This window comes from Pleurodeles waltl, chromosome 2_1 (genome assembly GCF_031143425.1).
Source record: "Pleurodeles waltl isolate 20211129_DDA chromosome 2_1, aPleWal1.hap1.20221129, whole genome shotgun sequence".
NCBI classification, from domain to species: Eukaryota; Metazoa; Chordata; class Amphibia; order Caudata; family Salamandridae; genus Pleurodeles; species Pleurodeles waltl.
Window position 1 is genome coordinate 493,271,167 of NC_090438.1, and position 20,254 is coordinate 493,291,420.

Here is a 20,254-nt window from a genome sequence, read left to right on the forward strand (position 1 = left end):
TGTGTGTGCAGTTTTAAACTGCCAATTTGACTTGGCAAGTGTACCCACTTGCCAGGCCCAAACCTTCCCTTTTTATACATGTAAGGTACCCCTAAAGTAGGCCCTAGGTAGCCCCATGGGCAGGGTGGAGTGTATGTTAAAGGTGGGACATGTACTTATGTGTTGTACATGTCCTGACAGTGAAATACTGCCAAATGTGGTTTTCACTGTTGCAAGGCCTGTCTCTCTCATAGGTTAACATGGGGGCTTCCTGGGAGCAGATAGACATGTGGAGAGTGGGGTCTCTGAACTCACAATTTTAAAATACATCTTTTAGTGAAGTTGGTTTTTAGATTGTATGTTTGAAAATGCCACATTTAGGAAGTAGGCCTTTTCTTGCCTAAACCATTCTGTGACTCTTACTGTTTTTAGATTCCCTGTCTTGGTCAGTTTGACAGTTGGGCTGTGTAGGAAAGTACCATCTTGCCTGGCATGTTACCCCCATTTTTCACTGTATATATGTTGTTTTAGTTGTATGTGTCACTGGGACCCTGGTAACCCAGGGCCCCAGTGCTCATAAGTGTGCCTGAATGTGTTACCTGTGTAGTGACTAACTGTCTCACTGAGGCTCTGCTAATCAGAACCTCAGTGGTTATGCTCTCTCATTTCTTTCCAAATTGTCACTAACAGGCTAGTGACCATTTTTACCAATTTACATTGGCTTACTGGAACACCCTTATAATTCCCTAGTATATGGTACTGAGGTACCCAGGGTATTGGGGTTCCAGGAGATCCCTATGGGCTGCAGCATTTCTTTTGCCACCCATAGGGAGCTCTGACAATTCTTACACAGGCCTGCCACTGCAGCCTGAGTGAAATAACGTCCACGTTATTTCACAGCCATTTTACACTGCACTTAAGTAACTTATAAGTCACCTATATGTCTAACCTTTACCTGGTAAAGGTTAGGTGCAAAGTTACTTAGTGTGAGGGCACCCTGGCACTAGCCAAGGTGCCCCCACATTGTTCAGAGCCAATTCCCTGAACTTTGTGAGTGCGGGGACACCATTACACGCGTGCACTACATATAGGTCACTACCTATATGTAGCTTCACAATGGTAACTCCGAATATGGCCATGTAACATGTCTATGATCATGGAATTGCCCCCTCTATGCCATCCTGGCATAGTTGGCACAATCCCATGATCCCAGTGGTCTGTAGCCCAGACCCTGGTACTGCCAAACTGCCCTTCCTGGGGTTTCACTGCAGCTGCTGCTGCTGCCAACCCCTCAGACAGGCATCTGCCCTCCTGGGGTCCAGCCAGGCCTGGCCCAGGATGGCAGAACAAAGAACTTCCTCTGAGAGAGGGTGTGACACCCTCTCCCTTTGGAAAATGGTGTGAAGGCAGGGGAGGAGTAGCCTCCCCCAGCCTCTGGAAATGCTCTCTTGGGCACAGATGTGCCCAATTCTGCATAAGCCAGTCTACACCGGTTCAGGGACCCCTTAGCCCCTGCTCTGGCGCGAAACTGGACAAAGGAAAGGGGAGTGACCACTCCCCTGACCTGCACCTCCCCTGGGAGGTGTCCAGAGCTCCTCCAGTGGGCTCCAGACCTCTGCCATCTTGGAAACAGAGGTGCTGCTGCCACACTGGACTGCTCTGAGTGGCCAGTGCCACCAAGTGACGTCAGAGACTCCTGCTGATAGGCTCCTTCAGGTGTTTGTAGCCTATCCTCTCTCCTAGGTAGCCAAACCCTCTTTTCTGGCTATTTAGGGGCTCTGTCTCTGGGGAAACTTTAGATAACGAATGCAAGAGCTCATCCGAGTTCCTCTGCATCTCCCTCTTCACCTTCTGATAAGGAATCGACTGCCGACCGCGCTGGAAGCCTGCAAACCTGCAACATTGTAGCAAAGACGACTACTGCAACTCTGTAACGCTGATCCTGCCGCCTTCTCGACTGTTTTCCTGCTTGTGCATGCTGTGGGGGTAGCCTGCCTCCTCTCTGCACCAGAAGCTCCGAAGAAATCTCCCGTGGGTCGACGGAATCTTCCCCCTGCAACCGCAGGCACCAAAAAGCTGCATTACCGGTCCCTTGGGTCTCCTCTCAGCACGACGAGCGAGGTCCCTCGAATCCAGCAACTCTGTCCAAGTGACCCCCACAGTCCAGTGACTCTTCAGTCCAAGTTTGGTGGAGGTAAGTCCTTGCCTCACCTCGCTGGGCTGCATTGCTGGGAACCGCGACTTTGCAGCTACTCCGGCCCCTGTGCACTTCCGGCAGAAATCCTTCGTGCACAGCCAAGCCTGGGTCCACGGCACTCTAACCTGCATTGCACGACTTTCTAAGTTGGTCTCCGGCGACGTGGGACTCCTTTGTGCAACTTCGGCGAGCACCGTTTCACGCATCCTCGTAGTGCCTGTTTCTGGCACTTCTCCGGGTGCTACCTGCTTCAGTGAGGGCTCTTTGTCTTGCTCGATGTCCCCTCTCTGTTCAGGTCCAATTTGCGACCTCCTGGTCCCTCCTGGGCCCCAGCAGCGTCCAAAAACGGCAAACGGACGATTTGCGACTAGCAAGGCTTGTTGGCGTCCTTTCGGCGGGAAAACACTTCTGCACGACTCTCCAAGCCGAGAGGGATCCGTCCACCAAAGGAGAAGTCTCTAGCCCTTTTCGTTCCTGCAGAAACCTCAGCTTCTTCTGTCCAGTAGAAGCTTCTTTGCACCCGCAGCTGGCATTTCCTGGGCATCTGCCCATCTCCGACTTGCTTGTGACTTTTGGACTTGGTCCCCTTGTTCCACAGGTACCCTAGATTGGAAATCCACAGTTGTTGCATTGCTGGTTTGTGTCTTTCCTGCATTATTCCTCTAACACGACTACTTTGTCCTTAGGGGAACTTTAGTGCACTTTGCACTCACTTTTTAGGGTCTTGGGGAGGGTTATTTTGCTAACTCTCACTATTTTCTAATAGTCCCAGCGACCCTCTACAAGGTCACATAGGTTTGGGGTCCATTCGTGGTTCGCATTCCACTTTTGGAGTATATGGTTTGTGTTGCCCCTATCCCTATGTTTCCCCATTGCATCCTATTGTAACTATACATTGTTTGCACTGTTTTCTAAGACTATACTGCATATTTTTGCTATTGTGTATATATATCTTGTGTATATTTCCTATCCTCTCACTGAGGGTACACTCTAAGATACTTTGGCATATTGTCATAAAAATAAAGTACCTTTATTTTTTGTATAACTGTGTATTGTGTTTTCTTATGATATTGTGCATATGACACTAAGTGGTACTGTAGTAGCTTCACACGTCTCCTAGTTCAGCCTAAGCTGCTCTGCTAAGCTACCATTATCTATCAGCCTAAGCTGCTAGACACCCTATACACTAATAAGGGATAACTGGGCCTGGTGCAAGGTGCAAGTACCCCTTGGTACTCACTACAAGCCAGTCCAGCCTCCTACATTGGTTGTGCAGTGGTGGGATAAGTGCTTGAGACTACTTACCACTCTTGTCATTGTACTTTTCATAAGAGAAAAATATACAAAACAAGGTCAGTGTATATACACATAGCCAAAAAGTTTTGCATTTCCTCTTTTTACTCTTTTCTAAGTGCTGAAAAGTACCTCTAAACTTTCAAAAAGTTCTTAAAAGTTTAAAAAGTTTTTTCTGTCTTTCCAAAAAGTTCTGAAAACTTTTTTCTCTTTTTCTATCACTTTAACTCTCTCTAAAAATGTCTGGCACAGGCCAAAATGTTGATCTGTCCAAACTTGCATATGACAACCTTAGCTGGAAAAGAGCAAGGAGTCTCTGTATAGAGAGAGGTTTGAGTGTAGGGAAGAATCCTTCCTTGGAACTGTTACTTAACATGCTTAGAGAACAGGATAAGGCCATAGGTGCCTCATCTGTTGAAAAAGTACCTAATAGTTCTCAATCTGATTCAGGGACTCCCCCAGGAAAAGATTCAGGAAAGAAACTTCCTAGCCTGCCCATTACTAGACAATCTAGCATAGATGGTAATGATGATGAGCCACACCATATAAATAGTGTTGTCTCACATCATAGCAAAAGCATTTATTCTCACCATACTGGTAGTAATGTTTCTGTTAACCAAGCTGTTAGGGTGGCTTCTGTAAGGGACAGGTCTCCTTCTGTTCATTCCCATCATAGCTCTGTTTCTAGAAATGTCCCTCCCACCAACCCTGATGACAGAATGTTAGAGAGGGAACTCAATAAGTTGAGGGTGGAACAAACCAGACTGAAGCTTAAAAAGCAACAGCTGGATTTGGATAGACAGTCTTTTGAATTAGAGAAGGAAAGACAGAAGTTGGGTTTAGATACCCATGGTGGCAGCAGCAGTATTCCCCATAGTCATCCTGCAAAAGAGCATGATTCCAGGAATCTGCACAAGATAGTTCCCCCTTATAAGGAGGGGGATGACATTAACAAGTGGTTTGCTGCACTTGAGAGGGCCTGTGTTGTACAGGATGTCCCTCAAAGGCAGTGGGCTGCTATCCTATGGCTATCATTTAGTGGAAAAGGTAGGGATAGGCTCCTTACTGTGAAAGAAAATGATGCTAATAATTTCCAAGTTCTTAAGAATGCACTCCTGGATGGTTATGGCTTAACCACTGAACAGTACAGGATAAAGTTCAGAGAGACCAAAAAGGAGTCTTCACAAGACTGGGTTGATTTTATTGACCATTCAGTGAAGGCCTTGGAGGGGTGGTTACATGGCAGTAAAGTTACTGATTATGACAGCCTGTATAACTTAATCCTGAGAGAGCATATTCTTAATAATTGTGTGTCTGATTTGTTGCACCAGTACTTGGTGGACTCTGATCTGACCTCTCCCCAAGAATTGGGAAAGAAGGCAGACAAATGGGTCAGAACAAGAGTGAACAGAAAAGTTCATACAGGGGGTGACAAAGATGGCAACAAAAAGAAGGATGGTAAGTCTTCTGACAAGGGTGGGGACAAATCTAAAAATGAGTCTTCATCAGGCCCACAAAAACACTCTGGTGGGGGTGGTGGGCCCAAATCCTCTTTTAATCAGAACAAGGAAAAGAAACCATGGTGCTATTTATGTAAAATAAAAGGCCATTGGACAACAGATCCCAGTTGTCCAAAGAAAGGCACCACTGCTCCTACCACTACAACCCCTACTGCTACACCTAGTGTCCCTACTAATAGCAGTGGTGGTGGGAGCAAACCTACTAATAGCCAATCCAAGGGAGTAGCTGGGCCCACTTTTGGTAATTTAGTTGGGGTTGGTCTGATTAGGGAGACCACAGAGGCTACTTTAGTCTCTGAAGGGGCTATTGATTTAGCCACTTTGGTTGCTTGCCCCCATAACTTGGAGAAGTACAAGCAACTAACCCTAATAAATGGTGTTGAGGTCCAGGCCTACAGGGACACAGGTGCCAGTGTCACAATGGTGATTGAGAAACTGGTGCACCCTGAACAACACATACTTGGACACCAGTACCAAGTAACCGATGCTCACAACATAACACAAAGCCACCCCATGGCTGTTGTAAATCTCAACTGGGGGGGGGTAACTGGTCCAAAGAAAGTTGTGGTAGCTTCAGATTTACCTGTAGACTGTCTATTAGGGAATGATTTGGAGACATCAGCTTGGTCAGATGTGGAGTTGGAGGCCCATGCAGCAATGCTGGGCATCCCAGGGCATATTTTTGCTTTGACAAGGGCTCAGGCCAAAAAGCAAAAAGGACAGGGAAGCTTGGATCCTGGAACAATGGACCAAGTGCTCCCTAAAGCTAGGGCTAGTAGAAGCAAACCACTTCCTACTATCCCTCCCTCTACAGTGGATTCAACTTCTGAGGAAGAAGAATTCCCTCCCTGTGCAGAACCTACACCAGAGGAGCTGGAAGCAGACACTGCTGAGCTTTTGGGTGAAGGGGGGCCTGCCAGAGAGGAGCTGAGTGTGGCACAGCAAACCTGTCCCACATTAGAGGGTCCCAGACAGCAAGCTGTCAAACAGGCTAATGGGGATGTCAGTGACTCTCACAGAGTTTACTGGGAGGACAACCTCTTGTACACTGAGCATAGGGATCCTAAACCTGGAGCTGCCAGGAGATTAGTGATTCCTCAGGAGTACAGAAAGTTCCTCCTAACACTGGCACATGACATTCCCTTAGCTGGGCATCTAGGACAAATGAAAACTTGGGACAGGCTTGTTCCCCTGTTTCATTGGCCTAGGATGTCTGAGGACACAAAGGAATTTTGTAAGTCCTGTGAAACCTGTCAAGCCAGTGGCAAGACAGGTGGCACCCCAAAGGCACCCCTTATCCCACTGCCTGTGGTTGGGGTTCCCTTTGAAAGGGTAGGGGTTGACATAGTTGGCCCCCTTGACCCTCCTACTGCTTCAGGCAATAGGTTTATCTTAGTGGTAGTGGACCATGCCACAAGATATCCTGAAGCTATTCCTTTAAGGACCACTACAGCACCTGCAGTGGCAAAGGCCCTCCTGGGAATATTTTCCAGGGTGGGCTTCCCAAAGGAAGTAGTATCAGACAGAGGAAGCAATTTCATGTCTGCATACTTAAAGGCCATGTGGAAGGAGTGTGGTGTAACGTACAAGTTAACAACACCCTATCATCCACAAACAAATGGACTGGTGGAGAGATTTAATAAAACTCTCAAAGGCATGATTATGGGTCTCCCTGAAAAACTCCGCAGGAGATGGGATATCCTTCTACCATGCCTCCTTTTTGCCTACAGGGAGGTACCCCAGAAAGGAGTGGGCTTCAGCCCCTTTGAACTTCTTTTTGGACACCCTGTTAGGGGTCCACTCACACTTGTAAAGGAGGGTTGGGAACAACCTTTAAAAGCTCCTAAGCAGGATATTGTGGATTATGTACTTGGCCTCAGATCAAGGATGGCTGAGTACATGAAAAAGGCCAGTAAAAACCTTCAGGCCAGCCAAGAGCTCCAGAAGCAATGGCATGATCAGAAGGCTGTTTTGGTTCAGTACCAACCAGGGCAGAAAGTGTGGGTCTTGGAGCCTGTGGCCCCAAGAGCACTCCAAGATAAATGGAGTGGTCCCCACACAATTGTTGAAAAGAAGGGAGAAGTCACCTATTTAGTTGACTTAGGCACTGCCAGGAGTCCGCTTAGGGTGCTCCATGTCAACTGCCTGAAACCCTACTATGACAGGGCTGATCTCACCCTGCTCATGGCAACTGATGAGGGACAGGAAGAAGACAGTGATCCTCTACCTGATCTCTTCTCTTCCACAGAACAAGATGCTCTTGTGGAAGGTGTAGTTTTGGCAGATTGTCTTACTGCTGAGCAGAAAGACCATTGCATAAATCTCCTAGGACAATTTTCAGAACTCTTCTCTACTGTGCCAGGCACCACTTCTTGGTGTGAGCACACTATAGACACTGGAGACAGTTTACCTGTCAAAAGTAAGATCTATAGGCAGCCTGACCATGTCAGGGACTGCATACAGCAAGAAGTTCAGAAAATGTTGGAACTAGGAGTGGTTGAGCACTCTGACAGTCCATGGGCTTCTCCTGTGGTACTGGTACCAAAACCCAATTCTAAAGATGGAAAGAAGGAAATGCGGTTTTGTGTAGACTATAGAGGTCTCAACTTGGTAACCAAAACTGATGCTCACCCTATACCCAGGGCAGATGAGCTCATAGATACACTGGCATCTGCCAAGTATCTAAGCACTTTTGATTTGACTGCAGGGTATTGGCAGATCAAATTATCAGAAGATGCTAAACCTAAGACTGCATTTTCTACCATTGGAGGACATTACCAGTTCACTGTAATGCCTTTTGGTTTGAAAAATGCACCTGCCACTTTTCAGAGGTTGGTGAACACAGTCCTGCAAGGGCTGGAAGCTTTCAGTGCAGCATATTTGGACGATATAGCTGTCTTTAGCTCCAGCTGGGATGATCACCTGGTCCACCTATGGAAAGTTTTGGAGGCCCTGCAAAAGGCAGGCCTCACTATCAAGGCTTCAAAGTGCCAGATAGGGAAGGGTAAGGTGGTTTATCTGGGACACCTTGTTGGTGGGGAACAGATTGCACCACTTCAGGGGAAAATCCAAACTATTATTGATTGGGTTCCCCCTACCACTCAGACTCAGGTGAGAGCCTTCCTAGGCCTCACTGGGTATTACAGGAGGTTCATTAAGAACTATGGCTCCATTGCAGCCCCTCTTAATGACCTCACATCCAAGAAAATGCCTAAAAAGGTATTATGGACAGCAAGCTGTCAGAAAGCTTTTGAGGAGCTGAAGCAGGCCATGTGCTCTGCACCTGTCCTGAAAAGCCCTTGTTACTCTAAAAAATTCTATGTCCAAACTGATGCATCTGAATTAGGAGTAGGGGCAGTCCTATCACAACTTAATTCTGAGGGCCAGGATCAACCTGTTGCTGTTATTAGTAGGAGGTTGACCCCTAGAGAAAAGCGTTGGTCTGCCATTGAGAGGGAGGCCTTTGCTGTGGTCTGGGCTCTGAAGAAGTTGAGGCCATACCTGTTTGGCACTCACTTCATTGTTCAGACAGACCACAAACCTCTACTTTGGCTAAAACAAATGAAAGGTGAAAATCCTAAATTGTTGAGGTGGTCCATATCCCTACAGGGAATGGACTATACAGTGGAACATAGACCTGGGAGTAGCCACTCCAATGCAGATGGACTCTCCAGATATTTCCACTTAGACAATGAAGACTCATCAGGTCATGGCTAGTCTTATTGTCCTTCGTTTGGGGGGGGGTTGTGTAGGAAAGTACCATCTTGCCTGGCATGTTACCCCCATTTTTCACTGTATATATGTTGTTTTAGTTGTATGTGTCACTGGGACCCTGGTAACCCAGGGCCCCAGTGCTCATAAGTGTGCCTGAATGTGTTACCTGTGTAGTGACTAACTGTCTCACTGAGGCTCTGCTAATCAGAACCTCAGTGGTTATGCTCTCTCATTTCTTTCCAAATTGTCACTAACAGGCTAGTGACCATTTTTACCAATTTACATTGGCTTACTGGAACACCCTTATAATTCCCTAGTATATGGTACTGAGGTACCCAGGGTATTGGGGTTCCAGGAGATCCCTATGGGCTGCAGCATTTCTTTTGCCACCCATAGGGAGCTCTGACAATTCTTACACAGGCCTTCCACTGCAGCCTGAGTGAAATAACGTCCACGTTATTTCACAGCCATTTTACACTGCACTTAAGTAACTTTTAAGTCACCTATATGTCTAACCTTTACCTGGTAAAGGTTAAGTGCAAAGTTACTTAGTGTGAGGGAACCCTGGCACTAGCCAAGGTGCCCCCACATTGTTCAGAGCCAATTCCCTGAACTTTGTGAGTGCGGGGACACCATTACACGCGTGCACTACATATAGGTCACTACCTATATGTAGCTTCACAATGGTAACTCCGAATATGGCCATGTAACATGTCTATGATCATGGAATTGCCCCCTCTATGCCATCCTGGCATAGTTGGCACAATCCCATGATCCCAGTGGTCTGTAGCCCAGACCCTGGTACTGCCAAACTGCCCTTCCTGGGGTTTCACTGCAGCTGCTGCTGCTGCCAACCCCTCAGACAGGCATCTGCCCTCCTGGGGTCCAGCCAGGCCTGGCCCAGGATGGCAGAACAAAGAACTTCCTCTGAGAGAGGGTGTGACTCCCTCTCCCTTTGGAAAATGGTGTGAAGGCAGGGGAGGAGTAGCCTCCCCCAGCCTCTGGAAATGCTTTCTTGGGCACAGATGTGCCCAATTCTGCATAAGCCAGTCTACACCGGTTCAGGGACCCCTTAGCCCCTGCTCTGGCGCGAAACTGGACAAAGGAAAGGGGAGTGACCACTCCCCTGACCTGCACCTCCCCTGGGAGGTGTCCACAGCTCCTCCAGTGGGCTCCAGACCTCTGCCATCTTGGAAACAGAGGTGCTGCTGGCACACTGGACTGCTCTGAGTGGCCAGTGCCACCAAGTGACGTCAGAGACTCCTGCTGATAGGCTCCTTCAGGTGTTAGTAGCCTATCCTCTCTCCTAGGTAGCCAAACCCTCTTTTCTGGCTATTTAGGGTCTCTGTCTCTGGGGAAACTTTAGATAACGAATGCAAGAGCTCATCCGAGTTCCTCTTCATCTCCCTCTTCACCTTCTGATAAGGAATCGACTGCTGACCGCGCTGGAAGCCTGCAAACCTGCAACATAGTAGCAAAGACGACTACTGCAACTCTGTAACGCTGATCCTGCCGCCTTCTCGACTGTTTTCCTGCTTGTGCATGCTGTGGGGGTAGCCTGCCTCCTCTCTGCACCAGAAGCTCCGAAGAAATCTCCCGTGGGTCGACGGAATCTTCCCCCTGTAACCGCAGGCACCAAAAAGCTGCATTACCGGTCCCTTGGGTCTCCTCTCAGCACGACGAGCGAGGTCCCTCGAATCCAGCAACTCTGTCCAAGTGACCCCCACAGTCCAGTGACTCTTCAGTCCAAGTTTGGTGGAGGTAAGTCCTTGCCTCACCTCGCTGGGCTGCATTGCTGGGAACCGCGACTTTGCAGCTACTCCGGCCCCTGTGCACTTCCGGCGGAAATCCTTCGTGCACAGCCAAGCCTGGGTCCACGGCACTCTAACCTGCATTGCACGACTTTCTAAGTTGGTCTCCGGCGACGTGGGACTCCTTTGTGCAACTTCGGCGAGCACTGTTTCACGCATCCTCGTAGTGCCTGTTTCTGGCACTTCTCCGGGTGCTACCTGCTTCAGTGAGGGCTCTTTGTCTTGCTCGACGTCCCCTCTCTCTTCAGGTCCAATTTGCGACCTCCTGGTCCCTCCTGGGCCCCAGCAGCGTCCAAAACCGGCAAACGCATGATTTGCGACTAGCAAGGCTTGTTGGCGTCCTTTCGGCGGGAAAACACTTCTGCACGACTCTCCAAGGCGAGAGGGATCCGTCCACCAAAGGGGAAGTCTCTAGCCCTTTTCGTTCCTGCAGAAACCTCAGCTTCTTCTGTCCAGTAGAAGCTTCTTTGCACCCGCAGCTGGCATTTCCTGGGCATCTGCCCATCTCCGACTTGGTTGTGACTTTTGGACTTGGTCCCCTTGTTCCACAGGTACCCTAGATTGGAAATCCACAGTTTTTGCATTGCTGGTTTGTGTCTTTCCTGCATTATTCCTCTAACACGACTTCTTTGTCCTTAGGGGAACTTTAGTGCACTTTGCACTCACTTTTCAGGGTCTTGGGGAGGGTTATTTTGCTAACTCTCACTATTTTCTAATAGTCCCAGCGACCCTCTACAAGGTCACATAGGTTTGGGGTCCATTCGTGGTTCGCATTCCACTTTTGGAGTATATGGTTTGTGTTGCCCCTATCCCTATGTTTCCCCATTGCATCCTATTGTAACTATACATTGTTTGCACTGTTTTCTAAGACTATACTGCATATTTTTGCTATTGTGTATATATATCTTGTGTATATTTCCTATCCTCTCACTGAGGGTACACTCTAAGATACTTTGGCATATTGTCATAAAAATAAAGTACCTTTATTTTTAGTATAACTGTGTATTGTGTTTTCTTATGATATTGTGCATATGACACTAAGTGGTACTGTAGTAGTTTCACACGTCTCCTAGTTCAGCCTAAGCTGCTCTGCTAAGCTACCATTATCTATCAGCCTAAGCTGCTAGACACCCTATACACTAATAAGGGATAACTGGGCCTGGTGCAAGGTGCAAGTACCCCTTGGTACTCACTACAAGCCAGTCCAGCCTCCTACAGGCTGTTTGCACCTCTCCTCTAGACAGTGACTCAAAGGGAGCTAGGGTGTAGCCTGCATATACTGATGGGCCATCTGGGCTGAGGAAGGGGAGGAGTGTCACTTACACCTGAAAGAGTTGTGCCTGCCCTCACCCAATGCAGTCTCCAACCCCCTGGTGTATGTCTTGGGCCTGACCTGGGCAAGGCAGGATCTTGAAAACAACATAGACTTCTCTTTGATGTAGGCCTACTTCCAAGGCAGAAAGGGGTATAAGAAGAGTACCCAAACCCCCGGAAATTCAGATTACTTCTGTAACCAAGAGGAACCTCTGCCAAGGAGAAGAGCCTGAGAAGCTGGAGTAGGAGTACTGCCCCTTTGCCTGTGCCTGTGCTTTGCTGGGTTGGCCTGCAGTAGTTGCATCTGCCTGAGAGAGGAGAAAGACTGACTTTTGTGTGACTTCCCACCGGTGAAGAATCTTCAAGGGCTTGAACTGAGCTTGCCTCCTGTTGTTGAAGTCTCAGGGACATCAAAGACTTCTCTCTTCCAGTACTTGGGCTTTCTGCTGAGATTCCTGCCTTCCAAGTGGTGCCCTAACTTGTCTCGGGGCTCTTGAAAGGTGCAGCTGGTGGAAAAGGACAGAAATCACGCAAAGACTTTTGATGCAACACCCACCCCTTGGCTGCTAAATGACGCGCCGCCGGCCTCCCAACTAACATCGATGCTCCACCTGCATCGAGTCTGGGAGATCGATGCAACGCGGCGGCTGAAACAATGTGCAACACCCGCAGCGGCTGCTGTTAACGACGCAAGACCCCACGCAGCGCAGTTTCTTGACATCATGCGACCGGATTTCAACGCAACATCTCTGGGCGCAGAAAATCTATGCAAAAGCCTGCCCTGACCTGAGGTACTCGTCCGGGTTGACCCATTGCTCTCTTGCAGGAGAAGAAACGAAGCACGCTGACCTGATCGGAGGAGGAACGACGCACGCTCTCACTTGCGGGTGAGAAATCGATTCATCTCTGGCCTGACAAACAGTCGCCCGTGCAGCTTTATTTTGATGCTTAATAAGTACTTTTGTGCAATAACAGCATTCTCACTGTTTTCTAAGGATTAAGGCCCTCATTATGACATTGGCGGTAACTCCGGCTTACCGCCATGCCGACTGCCACCAGCATACTGCCACCGCCGTGTACTGCTACCCATATTATGACCCACATATAGCAATCCGATACTATACAGACACACACACAAGTCTGCCAGCCCAAAGGTCAGTGATAAACTGGTGGTACCAAAACCCACACCATTACGCCAACAGAACTACACCCACAGCATTATAACACACAAATCACTGCGGTGGACATACACCCGTGGTAAACCATTGGCGGTACATACCACCATGCTCAAAATACACACACACATACAAAACAACACCACATTGAACAATTTGAATAACACCCACTGACAGCCACCCACCACACCCACACACCCACACCACTATAAAACACACACACACATTGCCTACAACCATTTACAACTCAAAGAAATTGACAACAGAGAGAGAGAAACACACCAAGAGCACCCACAGAACCAGAGCCATAGAACACCAACACCCATACACCATCCACACACCTCAAAGCACAAACCTCAACACAACACCCCACACACCCTCACACACACCACACAGACTACACCCATGGCACCACAAAGACACACCAGCTTCTTAGAGGAGGAGCTAAGGGTCATGGTGGAGAAAATCATCCAGGCAGAGCCACAGCTATTTGGATCACAGGTGCAGCAGGCATCCTTTGCCAGGAAGATAGAGCTATGGCGGAGAATCGTGGACAAGGTCAACGCTGTGGGATAGCACCCCAGAACAAGGGACAACATCAAGAAGAGGTTGAACAACCTACAGGGGAAGGAACGTTCCGTGGTTGCAAGACCCCAGATAGCTGTACAGAGGACTGGCGGTGGACCCCACCTCCTCCCCCACAACTAACAACATGGGAGGAGCAAGTCTTGGCAATACTGCATCCTGAGGGCCTGGCATGAGTAGCAGGAGGACTGGACTCTGGTAAGTCAAATCTCTATTACTATCACCCCCCTACCTGCATGCCATCACAAACTCCTACCCCTACCCTCACCCCCATCAATCCACTACCTCACATATATCCCACCATCACAACCCACCCATCCCAATACCAAGACCTGCATGCAACACCAATGCATGGAACCCCATCACAGACCTGCATGGACACCCATCACTAAAACATGCACATTAGAGAGAATCACCTAGCCCACAAAATCACTACTCACACAAGGCAAAGCTGACAGGGCAATCACAACCATACAGGGCAACACACCCATGCACAAGATGTCACACGCAGAAACTATAACACTGCATTTACATCCCCACAGGTCGCCCACCCAACGTCACCAGAGAGGAGGGGCCAGCAACATCCAGTCCCCCCCAGAAGAGGCCCACAGTGATGACAGCAACTCTGCTCGCCTGGATCAGGATGACCAACTTGGCCCATCAGGGATCTCCGGATAGTCGGTTACCCAGCCACAGTCCCATACCACCACAGAGCCTCCCCTCAGGAAACAACAGCACAGCACCCACCCAGCGGGCCCATACCTCTGTCCCCAGGACACGTCAGTCAGCAGTATGTCCACCACTAGAGTGACCCCAGGCAACCCCACAAACACAGGATGATCAGGGACCTGGGGTCAGTGGCAGTGGGCACACGGTTCAGGGGACAGAGGTGCAGGACAACAGTGAAGCTGGGAGGACTGCTGTGCGCCGGGGGAGGACAGGCCCAGGGAACCGACTCTCCACGAGGCACTCACCAACATCCTGGGAGCATACCACCATTCCCAGGAGACGATGGGCCAGATACTGTACAAGTTGCAGGAAACCCAGCGGCTGCAGGAGGGACAATACCTGGGGATCAGGGAAGACCTGAAGGACATCCACACCACCCTGGTCACCACTGTAGGGCTGCTGGCACACATGGCCAACACCATGAGGAAGCTGTTAGAAATGGGGTCTTTGGTTGATAGTCAGGTTACCCCCTGTTCAAGCAAGGACCCTCACTCTAGTCATGGTAAAAGAGAATCACCCTCAGCTAACCCCTGCTAACCCCCTTGGTAGCTTGGCAGAGCAGTAGGCTTAACTTCAGAGCGCTAGGTGTAAAGTATTTGTACCAACACACACAGTAACTTAATGAAAACACTACAAAATGACACAACACCGGTTTAGATTAGAAAAATAGGAAATATTTATCTAAACAAAACAAGACCAAAACAACAAAAACCCAACATACACAAGTCAAGTTATGAATTTTTTAAGATTAAACTCAAAGATAGCGCTTATAAACAAAAATGCTTCAATGAGATGTTAACACGGCGTCGTGACGGAGTCGTTCCCAACAAGCCGACACCAGCAGCGCCGGACACGGAGTCGTGAAGACCCCCAAGTACAGTACCTTTGGTGAAGAGTGAAACCAAGCCGATGCGCGAAGTCGGGGATCGCGGCGTCTGCGCGAAATGTTGAATCCGTGCACTTCGAGCGGCGCCGGTCACGACGTGGTGTGGCGACTTCCACAGAGTCACGGACTTCAGCGGAGCTGCTGTGGCGTCGGGCCTGCGAAGAGCGGCGCGTTCCAGCAAAAGTCACGGCGTTGGGTGCAGGCAGTGTTACCGGATTCAGCAGCGGCGTCTGTCCGGAGTCGTCCGAAGTCGATTTCCTTGGATTTCCACCAGCTTTTCTTTCAAGGGCCTAGGGACTGGATAGGGCACCACTTGTCAGAGCAGGAGTCTCTCCAGAGACTCCAGGTGCTGGCAGAGAGAAGTCTTTGCTGTCCCTGAGACTTCAAACAACAGGAGGCAAGCTCTAACTCAAGCCTTTGGAGATTTCTTCACAAGATGGAAGGCACACAAAGTCTAGTCTTTGCCCTCTTACTCTTGCAGAAGCAGCACTGCAGGAAAGCTCCACAAAGCACAGTCACAGACAGGGCAGCACTCCTTCCTCAGCTATCAGCTCTTCTCCAGGCAGAGGTTCCTCTTGGTTCTAGGAGTGTTTCTAAAGTATGTAGATTTGGGTGCCCTTCTTATACCCATTTTAGTTTTTGAAGTCACCTTTCTTCAAAGGGGACTCACACCTACTTGTGAAATCCTGCCTTGCCCAGGTAAGGCCTCAGACACACACCATGGGGTTGGAGCCGGCATTGTCAGAGGCAGGCACAGTCCTTTCAGATGAGAATGACCACTCCACCCCTCCCTCCTAGCAGAGATGGCTAATCAGGAAATGCAGGTTACACCCCAGCCCCCTTTGTGTCACTGTCTAGTGCGAGGTGAAAAACAACCCAACTGTCAAACTGACTCAGACAGGGAATCCACAAACAAGGCAGAGTCACAGAATGGTTTAAGCAAGAAAATGCTCACTTTCTAAAAGTGGCATTTTCAAACGCACAATCTTAAAATCAACTTTACTAAAAGATGTATTTTTAAATTGTGAGTTCAGGGACCCCAAACTCCACATGTCCATCTACTCTCTAGGGGAATCTACACTTTAATCATATTTAAAGGTAGCCTCCATGTTATCCTATGAGAGAGATAGGCCTTGCAACAGTGAAAAACGAAGTTGGCAGTATTTCACTGTCAGGACATATAAACCACATTACTATATGTCCTACCTTATCCATACACTGCACCCTGCCCTTGGGGCTACCTAGGGCCTACCTTAGGGGTGCCTTACATGTAAGAAAAGGGAAGGTTTAGGCCTGGCAAGTGTGTACACTTGCCAAGTCGAATTTACAGTGTAAAAATACACACACAGACACTGCAGTGGCAGGTCTGAGACATGATTACAGGGTTACTTGTGTGGGTGGCACAACCAGTGCTGCAGGCCCACTAGTAACATTTAGTTTACAGGCCCTGGGCACCTCTAGTGCACTTTACTAGGGACTTAACAGTAAAACAAATATGCCAATCATGGAGAACCAATTACGTACAAATTTTAAACAGGAACACTTGCACTTTAGCACTGGTTAGCAGCGGTAAAGTGCCCAGAGTAACAAAAACAGTAAAATCAGAGTCCAGCACACATCAACAACCTGGGGAACAGAGGCAAAAAGGTAAGGGAGACCACGCCAAGGATGAAAAGTCTATCGGGAGGCAATGGCACAATACCGGGCCCCTGACACTAGCCACACCGATGAACAGCCCTCCATCTCCGCTGCCGCTAGAGGACAAGAGGCCCCACCACAAGAACAACAGGCCACCAGCACCCCTCCCCCTGCAGAAGGAGAACCACCCTGCAAACAGTCCCTGCGATCCAGCAAGAAGCCAGAGATCATTACCAAGACCCCGCCAGGAAATAGGGCTCTCCTGATTGTCACCCTTGTGTCCCACTCTGTTATCCTGTCCATCTTGAACTGCCATTGCTCCCCTTCCTAAGCCCCCTTGGGCAATGTACCTGTGATACAAATAGACTGGACACTATCCTGGACTTTCCTTCAACTTCCCCAAGCCCATTGCACATCCCCTTCTACCTATTAGCACTTAAATAAACACCCTTTGAAAAAATACAAGTATGAAGTATGTCAAATGATTTAACTAAGTATTGATTTAACAAGGTTCAAACGCTGCAATACAACTGTATAGTAATGTATACATAGGAATTACCTGTAGTTGGCTGCTGTCAACACACCAGATGCCACAGTAGGGCACAGATATCCAAAAATAGAGATGCCAAAGGGTACCGTAAGTGGCCATAGAAGTGGGAAAATCTGCATGCCATGTACTATGGCAAATACAAAACTGTCAATACAAAGTGAAGTTACAGTGTCTTACCTGTGTGTCACTGGAAGTACTCTCATATAATAGCTGTTCTGTTGTCCTCATCCTTATCCTCTGCCTCCTCATCTTCACTGTCCACAGGATCCACTACTGCCACACGTCCATCTCCAGCCTCCTCCTCCTGCAGAAAAGGCACCTGGCGTCTCAAGGCAAGGTTATGCAACATGCAGCATGCTTTGATTATCTGGCACACCTTCCTGGGTGAGTAGCACAGGGATCCACCTGTTAGATGCAGGCACCAAAACCTGGCTTTCAGGAGGCCGAATGTCCTCTGAATTATTCTCCTTGTTCGCCCATGTGCCTCATTGTAATGTTCCTCTGCCCTTGTCCTGGGATTCCTCACAGGGGTCAGTAACCACGAGAGATTGAGGTAACCAAAGTCACCTGCAAATATCGAGGGATACCTGTTAGACACACACTATTTCTTAGGGCCCACACCATACCCATACACCGACATCCACTGGGTGGGAACCAGGGCTCACCTTTTAGCCACACCCGGTGCCTCTGGAGTTGTTGCCATCACATATGGGATGCTGTTATTCCTCAGGATATAGGCATCATGCACAGAGCCAGGATACTTTGCATTGACATGGGAGATGTACTGGTCCACCAGGCACACTATCTGCACATTCATCGAGTGAGTTTCTGAACACCTGTTCATTTCTCCAGGGGGGAACAAATGCAATATGTGTACCATCAATTGCCCCAATAATGTTGGGGATATGTCCCATTGCATAGAAGTCAGCTTTCACTGTGGCCAAATCCTCCACCTGGGGGAAAACGATGTTGCTGCACTTGTGTTTAATCAGGGCAGACAACACTCTGGTCAGCACTATTGAGAACATTGGCTCTGACGTTCCTACTGCCAAGCCCACTGTCACTTGGAAGGAGCCAGTTGCCAAGAAATGGAGCACAGATAGGACTTGCACAAGAGGGGGTATCCTGGTGGGCTGACAGATAGCAGATATCAGTTCAGGCTCCAATTGGGCACACAGATCTGTGATTGTGGTCCTATCAAGTCTATAGGTGAGTATAATGTGCCTGTCCTCCATTGCTAACAAGTCCACCAGCGGTCTGTACATGGGGGGATGTGTCCATCTCCTATTCATCCGCAGTGCTTGTAATCTAGGGGGCACAACGGGGAGCAGCTGGTCAGTATTCCACATTTTCAAACACTACACTGCATTGCATGTTGTGACTGTAACAGTATGTTGTTGGATAGGCCCAAATGGTGCCTATGTGTACTGTGACGCAGTTAGGTGCCATGACCTGCCCCCTCCCCCCTGAAATGGCACCCGCCTGTCCTGTTTGGAGGGACAGGTGGAAATGAGGTCATTCTGCTGACGTTGTGCGCCGCTGAGGGAGGCGGTTGAGTACCACAGTGCAACGACTCATTGGTTGTCTGTGGGCCCTATGGGTTACAGTGGCCAATGGTGATGTACGCTGGTGGTGACGGTATGCACCGGCATGGATGTGACCATCATTTTCTATCAGTTCATTCACTTGCTACCTGACCTTCAACAGGAGAGGGCCTACACTGCAAGTGCTGCTGTGACCTGTGTCTGGAATCGACCATGGCTCATGTCACTGGGGAGAGGGCCCCCGCCTTCACCGCTGTGGAGTTGGAGAGACTGGTGGATAGGGAACCTACCCCAGTACCGTATTCTGTATGGGCCTCCAGACCAACAGGTGAGTACACTGTGAGCACGATGCAAGGGGCATGGATACATGCAGTGCTGTGTGTGAGGGCCTCATGTGGGGGGGGTTGGTGGAAGGGTTCTGGGCAGCGTGATGCATGTATGGTGGGCAATGTCTGTGCTCAAGGGGATGTGATGGCGTTGATGGGCCATGAGTGTAACAGTCCGGACGGTATGACTGATACCTTTTTCAATGTATCTTTTTCTGCAGGTCCACGCCCATCAGAAAAAGGGTATATGGCTTGCCATTGCCGAGGACGTGCGGACCCTGGGGGTCTACGACGAGCGGAGCACCCACTGTCACAAACGGTGGGAGGACCTGAGGCGCTGGGAAAGGAAGACGGCGGAGGCCCAGCTTGGGATAGCCTCCCAACGAAGAAGGGGTGCCTGCCGAACCCTGACCCCACTGATGGCCTGCATACTTGTGGTAGCCTATCTAGAGCTGGATGGGCGCTTGAGGGCATCAGAGCAGCCACAAGGGGGTGAGTACAGTTTCACAATAAGCTATGTGTGCATGATGTGGTGATCTCCGGGTGGGTGATGTGGGCCTGTGGGTGCCCCTAGGCCAGGCCAGATATTGGAGGGTAGGTTCCATGTTGGGCAGGGCCTGATGAACACCACCTCCCACCAAGCTAGTAGGCATCCACTACTGGGCAGTGGTCTGTGGATCTCAGGTATGCTGCTATTGGCGTTAGGTATTCCTGTCCATGGGCTGGTGACTAACATTGTGAATGGTAGTGCATTGCCTAGTGCGTAGGGCTGGTCCCTGTGTGTGTGTTTGTGTCGTGTACGCCAACGGTGTTGTTGCTGCCATTGACCAAGAGTATCCTTTGTCTCTTCCCCCCCTTTTTATTTTGTCACCCTGTCCTTAAGGCATCATCTGGCGGAGGAGCAGAGGCACCGGTGACGGAGGGAGGTGCATCCCACAGGGCCCAGGAGGCCGAATCAACTGACGGTGACAGCACCAGTGGGAAGGCGGGCGA

General features: G+C 49.3%; 1 protein-coding gene across 2 annotated transcripts in view; it reads left to right on the forward strand.

Moving 5' to 3' along the window:
* Nucleotides 1-20,254, forward strand: part of LOC138265768 (gamma-aminobutyric acid receptor subunit gamma-4) — a 1,864,369-nt gene that overhangs the window by 42,181 nt on the left and 1,801,934 nt on the right. The gene's annotated exons all lie outside the window — the stretch shown is intronic.